Here is a 16918-nt window from a genome sequence, read left to right on the forward strand (position 1 = left end):
AGACAGAGATAAAGTGAAAGAGAGAGAGTGGTATTTCAATAAACTTAACTTGAGACTGTTAAATACGTTTCTTTACTTAAAAGATTTTTTTGAATGAGTGTTATTTGAAATCAAATAAAGTACTCTTAACTCCATTACACTTAGATGAGGGTCCGATGAATATTTTTGTAGTTAGACTCATACAAGCTTAACAAGTTTAGACATATGATGCTCTAGCATCTCTTCATTTAGACCTTCACTCGAAAGTTTACAATTTTTAACCGAGCATAGTCGCTATATGAAAATTTGTCTTCTATCCCTTTTGATATTTCATACTCGAGAATTGTGGATCGATCTTATGATCTGCTAAGCGGCAAAAGAAGTACAGGTAAGCAAATACAGTGAAGAAGGTTTACTTGAATGTTAACTTTAATTTTAAATCTTTTGTTAAGTTATCATTGGAAGGAGGGTTGGAATAGATAAACTTGAAAGGAAGGATGTGTAAGGCCGACCTATGATGAGTTAAGTATGTGGGAAACACTGTTGCTGATTACATCATTTAGCAGGTGTTAGATATTTTGTCAGGGGTAGTTTAAAAGTGAGATGCAAGACCTTTGAATATTAGTCTCACACGTTGATCGATCTTTCTGAAAGGTCCATGTTTATGTCCAAACTTCGCAAGCTGATCTGATGAGAATTCACGTCTTACAGCTGCTAGGGCCTCTATTAGTTCCATATAGGTCAACATCAGCCAGGGTTTCCCAATAGGGCATTTCAGGCTAAATATCTTCATTTCTGAAGTTAGGCATTGCTTTTACTTCATTCCTAATGATCATACAGAGCTTTCGATTTACCCTCTTCACTGGGCACCTTGAGCTTTCGTTCTGTTTCCAGAAATACCTCTGTTATTGAACCACGTTTTGTGGATCCGTACTACAGTAGTTCTACATCGCTCAATGTGTTGTAACGGATTGGTATATGTCTGGTCTAACGGTTATGATGCTTTCGGGGTTGTGCATAGTCCACTAAATAATTAATGCTATAAGCGGATAGTTAAAACACTGAAAAACTGAGAACTTAGTGATAATCAAACCGTTATTTTAACTACCACTAAAAAATTAATGGTAGTGCAATTTAGTGGCAGTGTAAAATGCCCATCCCTGGAGGATTTATCTGAAGCATGACTATTTTCGATGATGTTCTTCAACACTCCCAAGTAGGTATCTTCGCTAAGGGGCGACAAGAACATCTATTCCTTAGAATTATCGTATATTCGATTAATACTAAGTTAACATGAATTTTTTAGCATGTAAGACCATCTGGTGACATCTTTACCATTGAAACCCTTTCATATTTTTAAATCATGAAGCGTGGCGTATCTGCTTTTATTGCGTTGCGATTAAAGGAAAACTCCGTCGTTCTAATATGAGTAGAATTTTTCTTACAGGGTTGAGATTGACTGTTATGCCTTAGTACCTTTTAACTCAACTTCTGCTGGTTCAGAATTCTTACACAACTGCCTCCTACAACTTATCAATCACATGGAGAACTTGGAGTGTGAGATGCGATCTCCTATAAATGAGTTAATAAAATAGCTTTTTAGTATTTTAGTTTCAGATAGGATGAACTAAATTTTGTTAAAGTTGCTAGTTTCTTCACAAAAATTTCGATATTTTGGAATGGCGGCAAAGCAGAAGTAAGCTTTAAAAAATAAAATGTTTTCCTATGTATACAATTACAAATCCAACTATGCGGGCATATTATACGTATATTTATAAGCATACAAAAATATAAAATGTATGCCTACTTTTGTGTGTTTACAAATTACATCCGATATCAACCAACTTTGTTGTGTAAACTGTGGCAGTGGCAAATTGATACATTCAGACAATATGAATAAATCGGTTTCCGTTCCGTTTATTATTTTTATGCATTGTTTATTTTTCTTCCGGCAACTACATATCCCTTTTATTGCTATTAGCGTTATAGCGTGTGGTCGCATTCACGTACGTATGTATGTAGGTATATCAGTGCTTTTCGCTACATTCGTAGATCAATGACTTTTCAAAGTTTTGTTAGACATACATACGAGGAGCGGCTGATAAATTCGTGCACCACTCTAGACGATTGCAAAAACATAAACATATGTATGTGGAATGAAACCCTATAGGAAAGTATTTGCGTTCGGAACTGATAAGCTTCTCGAGAGCTTTGTTTTGCTGACTGGTATTTAGATGGATCTAAGTTGGGTGGAAAAGGTTGCTGCTCCGTAATGAATGAATATGTTCTTTTATCCTACCCTAGCTAAAAAAGGGCAAACCGTGTCTCTAATTGGTCCTGAGCCTTTCTGTAGACTTACAAAAGGCCGCGTTAACGAATTTCTCTGGAAGTGTGAGGAGAAGAAATTGGTTGGGCATTTGCGGAATTCTATCGGTCAGCGATAAGTGAAACAATTTCTAAGGCTGGCCGAAATATTAATACGCCGCTCTATTATCACAGCCATTTAAGATATTTATAATATAAGATAAATTTAACGTCTTTTCACCAAAATGCTGCAAGGGGTCACCCAAGTTACAAACTGTACAGGTGGTAAGAAGTACATTCTTAAAAGGTCTCACATTTGGTTAGTAGTTAAGTTAATAGCGTAGGCAGAAAAATCATCACTGAAAAGTTTAATATTTCAAAGTGCTAAATTAGCGTAAAAATCGTGTGATTCTGATTTAATAGCGGAGTCCAGAAAAGCTGAATTTTTGTATTATTAAAGATTGTCTAAGAACGAAGGTGTGAACACAGACAAGGACTCAGAAGTAAAAGCATTAAGAGGCTCCATATTTAACATTAGCGAGATATCCTTCCACTTTTTCACAAAATGAGCGCCAAAACGTACAATCTCCTCAGCAAAGATGCGTGGAAGCCTGTGACTCGGCAGAATAAAACACCGCAGGACAGAGCGCATACATACATACAATTGTGCTCGGAGTGTATGTACAATAGATATTGCTGAAGCAAATCTGTTTCGATGGGAGTCATATATGGTACATACACCAGTGGTTACAATAGTAGAAGTGAGAGAGAGCACTACTGAAACCTGGGAAACCCGCCAACCAAGGGGAGTCTTATCGGCCGATAACTCTCCTTTCCCCAGTAGTGAAGACACTTGAAGCCCTCCTACTCCCACTCTACACGAAACACTTGGCCCCAGCCCCACATCAGCACGGTTTCCGATGAGTGCACAGCACCACCACCGCACTCACCGCCATAAACGCCCAGATAAATCGCGAGCTTAACCAAAACCGCCCCTGCGAGAGGACTGTCCTAGTAGCGTTGGACTTGAAAAAGGCTTTCGATACAGTCAGCCTTTCCACGCTACTAGATGACATTTATCAGTCGACACTCCCGCCAGGGCTGAAGAGGTGGTCCGCGAACTATCTGAGCGGTCGGCACTCGTCAGTGATATTTCGAGATCAAACTTCAAAGCAGAGAAAGATTAAGCAAGGTGTACCGCAGGATGGTGTCCTTTCTCCCTTGCTGTTCAATTTCTACATCTCGAAGCTCCCCTAACCACCAGCGGGAGTTTCCCTGATCTCATACGCTGACGACTGCACGATAATGGCGTCGGGCAATGACATCGATGGCCTGTGTTCCAAAGTGAACAACTACCTCACCGACCTTTCTCGCTTTTTCACTGCGAGGAATCTCCAACTTTCCCCCACCAAGTCCACGGCGACCCTCTTTACCATCTGGACAAAGGAGGTCAAGCTGCCCCTTAAGGTAAAAGTCGATGATACACAAATTTCGACGGTACATAACCCCAAAATTTTGGGTGTAACCTTTGACAGCTTGCTCTCCTTCTCTGCGCATACAACCGCAATTGCCACAAAAGTCCAAAATCGCAACAAGGTCCTCAAATCGCTGGCCGACAGCACTTGGGGCAAAGACAAAGAACTGTTGCTTTCGACATTTAAGGCAATTGGCCGGCCGGTTCTTAACTATGCTGCGCCTGTCTGGTCGCCTGGTACTAGTGATTCGCAGTGGACAAAGCTACAGACTTGTCAAAATACCGCCATTCGGACAGCGACCGGGTGCCTCCTGATGTCACCCATCCAACACCTTCATAACGAGGCACAAATGCTCCCAATTGTGGAGCACAACAAACTGCTCAGCAAGCAGTTCCTGCTTGGATGTTACCGCAGGTCTCATCCCTGCAGACACCTGCTTGAGCCCGAGCCGCCTCCTAGGCACGTCAGGAGACACCTCCTAGACTACGCTGACGAAATCCAGGACAAAACTGACCGTAACCTACTGGACCGGACAGTATTTAGACAGTCAATAAACGACATTCACCGGGAGACCGTTACCACCTTCTTGTACTCCCGTCCTATGAATGCCGTAATCGGAGTCCAACCACCACCTATTGCAGACGAAGAGCTCCAGCTTCCCCGTGAGACTCGTGTAACACTGGCACAACTACGTTCTGGATACTGTAGCAGGTTAAACTCCTACATATCCAGAATCAACCCCGACATACCAAACACATGTCCGGCATGTGAAGTACCCCGCACGACACTAACCACCTCTTCACATACCCCCTTAAACCGACTCATCTAACCCCCCTCTCCCTCTGGACCCAACCTGTCGAAACAGCATGTTTCCTGGGCCTACCCCTAGATGAGCTAGACGAAGACGACCGATGATATGTCTACACTGACAGGGCTACCTATGCTGTTAACAACAACAACAACATAGTAGAAGTGAGATGTATTGGGAAGTTTTAACAACTAATATTTTTATTTAATTTTAACTAGTTTCTATATATTTAATATATATGTATAAAAACGTAGAAAATTTCTTCAAAAGAGCATCACTCAGAAACTACTGTCTTGATTTGAAATTTTTTCAAACAACCTTTGGTCATTCTAGCAGTATGTTGCCACCTATTTGTACTTGAAAAAAAGTAGTTCATTAAAAAAGAGACATTCGTTACACAGCAATATTCTTAAGACAACTTTATTCAAAAACAATTTTTTGCTGGCGTTGCCACCAGAATTTTATTGCAAATGTAAAGCTTTATAACACATTTCAGTTGAATATTAAGAAATGGTTCTCAAATGGAAGGTGTTTAAATGAATTCTAATAAAAAAACAGTTCAGCAGGTGTTGCCACCTATATATATATATATATTTTTTTTTTTGTAAATTAGGGAATTGGTTACTGTGTCCGGTGGAAGGACCATTTTGAAGTTGGCCTGTCTTCTCTTGGCTTAAGAAACTGCGAAAGGTGTGCGGAAATTATTCGGCAGGCTGTAACTCGGCAAAAGGTTGTTATAAATTAAGTAAGTAAGTAAGATGTGGAATCATGTAAATTATGAATGAGAATGTTTTAAATAAAAACAATTTTTGCGTGTGACCGCTTATATTTATTTCAGAAAATATTGGAGTTAACTTATAAATATGAATGGCGCAAAATTAATCATCCATTTTTTTGTTTAACTTTTTTACTAAATAAAAAAAAATATTTTTTGTGATGAAAATGTTTATCTTGATCTTTACACGCTCTATTGCTTATCTGTTTACATAAGTATAGGGCAGCTGTTTAGTTCTTAAGTGATAAATATGATTGACGTACGAGCCATTTGCAAAAATTATAAAACCCTACATAGGAAAATGCTTTAGACGAGACCCACTATAGTTTTTAGAAATTTATTTATAACTATTAAATACATTAAATATCTCATTTCACGCGCAAGCGAAATTGCGGGAACCAGCTAGTTTTCTATAAAACTACTGTTCATTCTACACCCAAAACCATACAAGTCACTGTTCCAAACTTTTGGCTTGAAACTTAAAAACAAAGACCAAACAATTTTCTGCAAAACATCAAACTTTTTATTAAGAATTTTCAAACTTGAAAACAAAGACCAACAAATTTTCTGCAAAATATCAAACTTTTTATTCAGAACTTTTAAACTTAAAAACAAAAAATCGAATTTTCTGCAAAATATCAAACTTTTTATTAAGAACTTTTAAACTTAAAAACAAAACACGAACTTTCTGCAAAATATCAAACTTTTTATTAAGAACCTTCAAACTTAAACGCAAAGACCAACCAATTTTCTTCAAAATTTCAGACTTTTTATTCAGAACTTTTAAACTTAAAAACAAAACCCAAAAAATCTGCAAAATTTTAAACTTTTTATTCAGAACTTTAAACCAACTTTTCATAACTTTTGAGTATGCAGTTTTATAGCCCACTCAATTCTAGCATAATAAAGTGTAAGTTTGAGCATACATTTTTTTTGTACAAACGAAGTTGGACACTTTCTCCCACAGATATGACGAATGGTAGAAATAGTTTTTATATGGAAGAAAATGCCCATCTCTGGCTTCCTACGGGGAATGTACATACTTTAAATAAACTTGCTTTATACCCACAAATATCTGTATGAATACGAAATATGTACGTGTGTATTTAACTATTCGCCTGCCACACGTTATAGTTTATGCATTCATTCTCACTTTTCAATTGGGGCAACAAATCGTGAATTTGCTGAAAGAAATAAACAAAACTCAAACATAAGAGAATATCAGAAGAGGAAACTTTAAGAAAGGCGATAAGAAGGAAAAATATTGCAAAAATAAAAACCACCAAATCACTCTTGTAAACAAGCTAATAAACTTTGCTGATCGTTTCAATCACTTTCGGCTAACCGTGTTGAACTTTTCATTCAATACATATATACGCATGTATGTACGAATATGTATGTCTGTACGTCTATACAATTTTCTTCTCTTGCGATTCTCGAGTCTTACCAGGTTTTTCATCACTGGTAAAGATTCGTTCAGATATGATTTTTTTCACACGAATGTGCAGAGATTTGCATGAGCTCTTTCGCTGTCTACCTCATTGTAGCATGAAGACCACATAATTATCAAAGGAAAGAATATGTATGGAAGGTTAGGAAACTTGTAATATTGTGGACTGAACGTTGTTAGTAAAAAGCAAAACAATTTAAACATAGACGGCTGAATCAGATAAAATAATCGCTCCTCTATGTATGGCTAGCGCCACCTATGAGTATATTCTGGCTTCAATCGTTCGCATATCCCAAATAAAAAAAAAAATTTCTTCGTATGACTCCCTAAATTTGTTCTATGACCAAAAAATGAGACACTTATTTTATAATTATTTTTTATTTAATATTTACCCTAACCACTAATGTTTAGAAAATTTCCATTTAATTCTCATGGTCGCAAGCGAAACGAAGCAAGCCTTTCCACGAGTAGATCGGAGGCGCCCGAGGGAACTTCTGAGGCTAGCTCTCAAATTTGATGGGTATCCTTAACGGCCATTGTCTGTTAGGTGTTCATGAGGTGAGACTTGAGATTACCTCAAGTCCTTTCTGCAGAGGCTGTTTGGAGAACGAGGCACCTTCTCAGCTTCCCTGCCTTCTCGTCGGGCTAAGATTCGGATATATGGGCTCTCACTATTTTGTTACACTTGCGTATATACCAGGTTTAAACATTAAGCACCTGATGAATTTCATCAGCAGATTGAACTAGTTAACGTAATAAGTCAACAATTCGTCATCATCCTCCATCTTTTTCAATTCGTCATCATCCTCTCCTTCTTTTACCCACATTGCAGTTTGTGTTTTGACGAACAAAACCGACCCGATTACTGTGACTACAAATTTTTATATTCGCTCTTACCACTAATAATTCGCTCCCCTACGATTTCTCGCTATATACACACGCGGCAAAATCAGAAACGTACTACTTTTTTTTATAAAAATATAGCTCATAATACAACAAAGATCAAAGCGTAAAGTTGCAGACTTTGTACACAATTTCTTTTTTAATTTCAAAAATTTCATCAAAACTTTCAACTTTTTATCCGGAATTTCTAGAATTTTTCTGGGTATGTCATTCATAGTCCATTGAATTTTAGTGCATGAAAAAGGGCAAGTTTTAAGTGATCACAAAATATTGTACAATTGATTTTTGACCATTTGTTTTTTGCTCAGGTGTCTTGCCTTTTATTCCGCGCAAAGTGCCTGCACGATTTTTTTATATGGAATAAAAAGCCTGTCACCATCACCAAAAACTATTCAATGAACTATAAACTGCATATCCAAAACAATTCTGCTTAAAATGATCAAAGTTTTGATAGAATATAAAAAATGATAAACAGTTTTTTGCAAAGTTCGAAACATAATTTTGTTGTACCATACATTTTACAAAGGCCCTCAAAATCTCTCAATTTTACCCAAAAATAAAACCAAAAATTAAAAAAATTATTTTGAAATGGAAGTTTTAGAATTCTCGGAATTTTCTTAGTATCAAGTGGCATATTGAATTTTAGTATAAAAAGAGCAATTTTCAAGTGACCATAAAATACCTTTGATTTTTGACAATATTTGTTTTTGCAAATTTTTATTATATAGAGGGGAAAAATAACACCGTCACCAAAAAATTTGCCAAACAAAATTCAATGGCATATCCAAAGAAAAATCTGCTAAAAATGTAGAAAGTTTTGATGTAATATTGAAAAATGTAGAAAAATTTAGTACAAAGTTTGAAGCTTTGGGTTATATGGTTTTTGTTGTATGAACTATATTTTTATGAAAAGTAGTGGGGCGCTTATGATTTTGACACGGAGTGTAGATAAGAAGAAATCGTATAGGCATGAGCTATGATAATAGTGATTAAGGGAATTAGCTATATTAGTTTTGGCGAAGCTGGTCCAATTTTTTTTTTATCCTTTCTTTGAATTTTTGAATTTTTCAAAAGCCTCATTACTATCTACTTCGTAAGCGATGGTGCAGCATGAGGGGTATGCATATGCATGCAGATGAGGATATCGAAGCTGCATCGACGTTGTAGCAAGACTAGGCCTGTCTGGGAGACTTTATCACAGGTTTATGGCTATTCTACGAAATTTTGCTCGTGAAATGAATTATTATATGATAATTGAAATTTAACTGATGTACCTCACATTTTAACAGAAACAGAAAGGAATCCTATACCAAATAATTTCCCGATGCTTTGTTTACTAGATTATACACCTACTATATATATGCATTATAAGTATATTATCCAAATGTACGCGTACAATCCGTAGCTTCCAAAGCTTCTACACAACCAGCACCTTGACTCAATGATACGTTTTTATGCTCAAAGTTAATTGATCTTTAATAAAGTACTGCAAATTAAAAACTAAATTAAAAGCCAACCGAGCATCACCTACTGTGCAACACCGCAATTTTCCGCACAATTTTTTTTTTTCACCCGATACTATGCACATTGCAACACGATCGCTACATCGTACAGATGCGGATATGTAAACCAGCAGTGCCACATGTTGTGCACGCACTGGCATTGATAAATGTTGCAGGCGGGCGTGGTAGGGCTGCATTTGTGCAAATATACCTAACATACATCCATACGTACATACATACATACACATAAATGTTATAATTGCGGTTTGGTGCTTGCAGGAGACAATTTCCGCTTCGTTACTGCCATATTGAGACTTCTAACGTTGCAAGCACTGAATGCTGGCATTTGATCGTATAAAATGTTTGTATGCAAAAGTACAGATAACTATTTGTTTTTGTTGTACAAATGATCCTTAGATTTTGGTATACCATTCACGAAAAATATTTTAAAATGAAGATAAAAAGAAGGATCGTATACTCGTTAGTTAGGATCGTATACAAGTTATTGAACCGAACTTTATATGAATACCCGCGTACATGGGCTGGCTGTTAGTTTTTGGAATCAAACCATCTCATACGAGTACACAATGATAGTTTTGTATACTTATATATATCCCTATTAGGTGCTTGACGGAGCTCTTCTTCCTATTTGTGGTATGCATCTTAATGTTTTTTTTTTTTTTTTATAAATACAGGAACCTATAATTTTATGCCACCTCCGATGTGGGTTTTTTATGAGGAATGAAAAAGTCATGGCAGAAATACACTCGGAGGGTTGCCATTGCCTGCTCAGGGGCGACTGCTATTACAATAGGAAATACGTTTTTTACCATTTGGTGTTTCATGCCCGGAGTTTCGAAACTGTGCACCGAATGGTAGTCACGCACTAATCCATACAGCTATGGCGAACGCGTCAATGCGAGTAATAGTTTATAACTAACAGGTGGCGCTAAAGTAATCCTCCTCTCAGAAAATGCTATAAATTTTGCGATTGGCCTCTAATGTCAGTTCTGTTTTGACATTTGTGTAGTAAACACATGCGAAAGACACGTTAATAAACAATGTTACACTACACTGCTCCAGAACGCGGAATATTGCTGACTATTTATTTGACCAATAATCGGTCGGTGACTTTGGCACAACGTGAATTTCGTCGCAGATTTCCTCGCCGTCCAACGCCTACTGGTGAAACACTGCGACGTTTAGCCGCTCGCCTCGAAGAGACTGGCACAACACGAGATGCTGCCAGACGTGGCAGACCCCGGAGTAGCCGTTCTGCAGAGAATATTGCTGCTGTAGCCGAGGATGTCATGGAAGCGCCGTCGACATCGACCAGACGACGTGCCACGCAAATGGGTATCAGTCGACGGTCTTTACAGCGAATTTTGGTACACGATTTGAAGATGTTTCCGTACAAAGTCCAGACGGTGCATCAGATGCTTGCTGCTGACCGCCAATCGCGTCTAACATACGCTCAAGCCATCCTTAATCACCACCAAGAGGAAGATGATTTTTTATCAAAAATAATCATGAGTGATGAGGCCCATTTCCATCTTAGCGGGTACGTAAATAAGCAAAATTTACGCTTCTGGGGCACTGAAAATCTGCGTGTAACCCACGAAGAGCCATTAAACCCGCTAAAGGTCACTGTATGGTGTGCTGTTTTCGCTGGAGGAGTCATCGTACCTTTTTTCTTCGGAGACGTCGTGGGCCAAACGGTTACTGTGAATGGTGAGCGCTACAGAGCAATGATCAACAAGTTCTTTTTGCCGCAACTTGATGAATTGGGATTGGAAAACATGTGGTTCCAACAGGACGGTGCAACGGCACACACTGCACGTGCCACAACCGATATGCTGAAGAATGCATTTCCCAGGCGCCTAATCTCCCGTTTTGGCGATTTGCACTGGCCAGCAAGGTCGCCTGATTTGACCGCTCCAGACTTCTTTTTGCGGGGCTTTTTGAAGTCGCGGTTTTATGTCAACAAGCCTCAGACTCTTGCAGCTCTTAAAGACAATATCCGTCAAGCATGTGAGGACCTATCGGCGGAAGTTTTGGCCAAAGTGATGGAAAATGCCATAAAAAGGGCTCAAATGGCAATCAACTGTGGCGGCGGCCATTTACATGACATCATATTCTTGACTTGATGTAAAAAAAATTAAAAGACCAAATTAAAATAATCCACAAGAAGAATCAAAGTTTTTCATTTTTTTTTTAATTACAGCCAAAAAACATCGCAATGTTACTTTTGCGCCATTTAAGAAGCAATCAACTTTGCTGTGGTAAACAGGTGGAGGGGCAGAACTGTAAGTATTTGCAGCGACAGAAAAGCTGTGCTCATGGCCTTAGAGGGTTCTTCAACCACTTCAAGGGTAGTTGAGCCCTGTAAATCAGGCTGATTCGTAATAATAACCTGATGCTAACATGTGTCCTGGGGTATCGCGGGTAACAAGATCTCTGACTCTTTACTATTATGGGCTCTGAGGCCAACTTCTTTAACCCGGTGCCTGTTCTGCCACTCCCTTCTGCCCTTCACGGTTAGCAAACGGGTTACTTCAACCCGCAAGCGAGCTAGGCAGGCCGAGAGAGGCTGCAGATGAATAAAACTGATGTTACCTGTCATGTCCGACCGACTGTCGCAGTTCCTCCTGTCACTAAGCAGAGGAGACTGTAGGCAAGCCACTTTCTATGGGCGAAGCACTTGGAAAAGGAAGGCATCTCAGACCGTGCACTCTGCCCAGCATATGCAGAGGAGGATGAGACGGCGGATCACTTTCTGTGTGTCTTCTCGGACTTCGCTCGAATCAGGCTTGAGGTTGTTGGCACTATTGTGTTAGGAAGCGATCACCTTGGCTCCTTGGAACCACAAAATTTAGAGATTTAAAGAGAATTAAAAGGGAATCCCAGTACAATGGACTTAATGTTATTTGAGTTCTATACTTGCTAGTTATCCCAATAAAACAAATAAATATTCAGCGTTCATATTATCGAAACGGAGTAGTTGAAACCACTGCTATTAAATTCGTTACTGTATTGGCTCCACAAGCAGCATAATATTGTTTGGCCGCCTGCTCCGACTTTTCACTTTGTTTGTAGTCGTACTAAATAATGTATCGGAATGTCGTTCTTCTTTACCTCCATTTGGGAACCCTTTAACTTACAGCTAGCTTCAATAAACATACAACTTTCAGGGAACTACTTTTGAGGCGTAATTCCACCTTTAAATCGCCGTGTAATATGGCCCGATCCAAATTTTTTGAGCTTTGCTCAGTTCGCGTCCGTCAAGCATGATTTGGGTATGAAAAACTTTTCTTTCACCTATTGTTGTAATAGAAAAATATATACCTATATAATAAACATTTGGGAAATCTGAAGATGCAGTGCTTGGCCACATACAAGTCGTTACGACACCAATAACCCGACTATTGCGAGAACTTTTTTCGCTTCCACTCCTATTTGGTCAAAGACAGCAACATCCTTACTCGCTATTACTTTTCTTTTGTATACATTTTCTGTGGAAAGAATAGGTGGTCTGTCTGCTTGCGCTTCGTTTTAGATACAGACAAATGTGGCTGGAAGCATACGTCCATACATGCATACTGGTCTGCGTCCCCCCTGCCTCTACCTAGTCTATGTCTAGTGGAGACTAGAAATTTACATCATCAGTGCCTTCAATGCCGCTGTTTGTCTGTCCATGTCTGCTGAATTTTATGACTTTTTGCCACAATGACTCTGCGCATTCTGACACAGCTGTTCCGCTGCAAATCTCGTGTGCGATTCTCGGACCCCACTAAGCGTATTCTAAATCTGCGCACGTGAATGCATATGCAAGTCATAGGCAACAGACAGACACACACACACAGGCACCCATACATAAAATGTGGCATGATCACTGACTGTTGCAGCGATTGAAGTTGGGCTGCGGCTGGAGCTGTGGCTGTGGCTGCGGCTGTGGCACTGGCAGTGGTCGCCTAAAGTTCAATGCACTTCATTAAATGCCGGCAGGTTGCTATTGCTGCTGTGTTGTAGTTGTAGTTGTGGTTTGCAGATTTTGCAATGTGGTATAATAACGCAAAGAGGTCGTAGAAGCAGCAAATCCTAAAATGCAAGGCGATATGCAATTTTTGCTAGACTCTGCACTGGCGGAGATACAGGCGACTGAATTTGCAAATGAATAGAATAAAATAAATGCATAAAAGTTTATATGCATTAACATATCACCTGAAAGGGCTGGAGATCACATCGCTATGACTACACACACACATATATATATATGCTATTTTGATGCGTACATATGTAAATGAAGTTAACAACTTTTTCCTTTATTGCACCCATTTGTGGCAAGTATGGCAAACGTACATCCAAGCGTCATAACGATCTGGTCAGGCTGGTTGTACTATAGTAAGAAAATATATACTATATATGTTTGCACGTATGTATGTATGTACATATGTATGTATGTATGTATGTATGAATATGCACATTCTTGACTGAGTATAGCTTAGCTAAATTCTCGTTTTTAATAGTCTGTAATCTTAGCGCCATGAGAAAATTACCGAACCCGAGCGGTTAAGTGGATTGGATAATAGTAGATTCTGGATAATCGCAGTGTGGCGGTGTTGGCTTATTTCATACGAGCAAATTATGGATTTTTGTACGCAATCATTTTGTCATTACGCGATGGTCAACGCGGAATGGTATAACAAGTGCGTACATACTTACACACATACAAATATTTCTGAACGAAAATCGCAGATACATCAACCGTTATATGGAAATATGCATTATTTTCTTGGTGATAACCACGAATGCGTATACATTTTGAAAAGCGGCGAAAAATCGTCAAAGTTAAGCGAATAAGTTTATGCAAATTCTTAACGTTTTTGTTGCTGTACTTCGAAGATGAATTTAACAAAGTTAGAATTACACGATTTACATAAAAAAACTTTATTGTTAGCTAGTCTGCGACTTCCGAAAAAAGTATACGTGCTCATATTTCCGTTCAAGTTTGGCGGGCAGCACTTCATAGTAAATGATGTCCTCTCATTCTCATTCATTGTATAGATTCATAAGTAAAAAACACTCTCAGCTGGTCGGCAAAAAATGCCCGCAGTTGAGATCACCTGCTTCCAATAGCCCTTTTCTGTAATATGGTTGCATAAAAAATATGAAGTTTCATAGAAAATCGTAGCAAAAAGTCGAAAAAATGTCGTACAAATTTAGATATTTCTCAATAAAAAAACATTATTATGGCTAAGAAATCTTTTAAAAATATTTGTTATTGCAGATTTGTCAAATTAAAGATATTCTTTTATTTGGTTGACATTCTATTAATTTTAAGGGGTTAGGTTAGTCAGAATTTAAAAAAAATTGGATTTTTTGTTTTTGCATTTTCTTAAAGTATAATATCTTAAAAAAATTGTGTGAAAATTTGAAGTGAATCCGACAAATACTTTTCGAGTTATTCAACAATTAAAGAAGGGCGCACGGGCGCTCCGAGGCAGATAGGAAAACTTTAAGTGCGTTTTTCTCAAAACTATGTTTTTTGAGCTGGTGATCACTATAACTTAAAAACCACTTTGTAGCTCCGCTTGATAGATTTCAATAAAATTTGTACTGCTTTTGAAAAACATAAAAGCTCGCACCTGATCTAAGCAGTTTTGTTTTTTTTTTTCAAAAATTTAGATTTGTTTTAACAATTAATATAATTGTTGATTTTTTCTCGAAAATCTGAAAAATATTTTCTAAGGCCACCATGTTGTTAATTTTGGAAACAAAAAAACTTCGATCAGGCTCTTCTCTTGTCCGATTGATTTTAGATGAATCTCCAAGTACTTGTGATGACCACCGCAAGGAACTTCTGGAGAAACGGGCTCCACACAAACAGCGCTAACTTTTACAATTATTAGTTTTTTTTTGGAATTTTGCTAAAGTCAAGTCGAAACTTGATGTATTAATGCTATGTTTTTATTTTTGTAAAATAAAGCAATTGACTACCACAAAAAAATTTATTGAAAATCATAATTTATTCGAACCTCTGACTACCCCTCTTAATATTACCATAAAATTGTAATTTGGCATAGCAACCGCGCCAATACGCTGAAGTGAAAAGGCCAAGCTTTCACACCATTACACACCGAGGTGCCTGCCAAAAAAGTAGAAAAACATTTTTTACTTGTTTACTTATAATTTTATACAATGGCTGAACTCGAGGTCTTATGTATCACGAGCTGTGTTGCTTGTTGTGCCTACCTTTAACTAATTTTGCATTCTCATTTACATTTCGCTTCAAATATGGATCGGCTTTAGTACGTTTCAGCAAAGAATAACAAGCGTTAACTCGGCTCAAAAAGTTCTTTTGTGCCAATTCGAGCTTCTTCTGGAGAGTCTCTCAGACTCCCGAATTACTGTACTATTTTTCAAGCTGAAAATGCCGCAGCTGAAATGGCTCTGAACATGAACTCCTCTTAATACTCGGACAAACATTTTCATTGATAGCCAAGTGGCTGTTAAAGCAATTGTGGCTCCTTGGACTAACTCGGAATGTATTCAACAATGCAGATCCAAAATCTGTGAACTCTGCTGAAATGGGCAGGCCACTATTTACTGGATACCAGGACACAAAGGAATAGAAGGAAATGAGAGAGCCGATGAGCTCGCCAAGGCAGGTATTCGCTTGCCGAGATTGAGCATGTCCGAAATGTACCCACCACTCGCCTGTCTGAAAACGTAACTAAATGGAGAACTAGCTCTCGAAACACAGTCTATATCTGAACGCTCGACCTCGTATAAAGCTGCCAAAATTATGCTATGGACTTGAAATGTGAAATCTACAAACTCTTTAGAAAATACTGCAAAATATTGTTTAAAGTACTGACGAGACACTGTCTCACTCCACATCACGCAGCCCAAAACGGGTTTAGTCCAGAGCGAAGCGTGTAAATGAAGCAAATGCTAAAGGTATTTTGGAACACCTGCTTTGCCACTGCCCAGCTCTTTGTAGGACTCGACCAATGTGCCTAGGTTCAATATATTTTTCATCCTTGAAGAATATTTTGCTGGCAAAAGGCTGAACAGCTTGTTTAAACTCGCGAAAAGGTGCATTAGGGATTAAAAAATAATATCTTCGACCCCAAGTGCGCATCACTGGCAAAACAATGAACTCTAGCGGTCTAAGTGAGATATTTTTACAGATCAGGTAGCACTATATTACCTTTTCTTGAGGCCAGCCTTATGTGAGTATTTGCCCACATGCGTGCCTCAATGTGATGTTGGATGTTCTTATCACTAGAAACGAATTGTTCAAACCACCGCTTTGCTGTTGCCTTCAATACCACATAGACCCAGTTAGATCCGATGCAGTTTTTTTTTTTGGTCTTTTCACCTTCGTAGTGGTACTGAAGAATTGGTCGAATTTTCTCTTCTAACTTTCATTTTGGACTGTTGTATCCAAGGCGAATCTATAGAAGGTGACATCACTAGTTGAGATGATTAGTTTTCGATGTTCTAATCAAAGGTGATTTCGAGGCATAAACAGTTCTAACCATAATGCACTCTAAAAGTAAAGGCGAGTCAACTATCCAATTTATAATATCGAAAACAAAGCAGAGGGAAAATAACTTTCTTCTGCTTTGCATTTTATGAAAGAATTGGATCAGGGAAGTTCAGCGAAGACATTTCTTTGGAATGCGCTCATATTTATTCTAGTCATATTTCTAATAA

This window comes from Anastrepha ludens, chromosome 5 (genome assembly GCF_028408465.1).
Source record: "Anastrepha ludens isolate Willacy chromosome 5, idAnaLude1.1, whole genome shotgun sequence".
NCBI classification, from domain to species: Eukaryota; Metazoa; Arthropoda; class Insecta; order Diptera; family Tephritidae; genus Anastrepha; species Anastrepha ludens.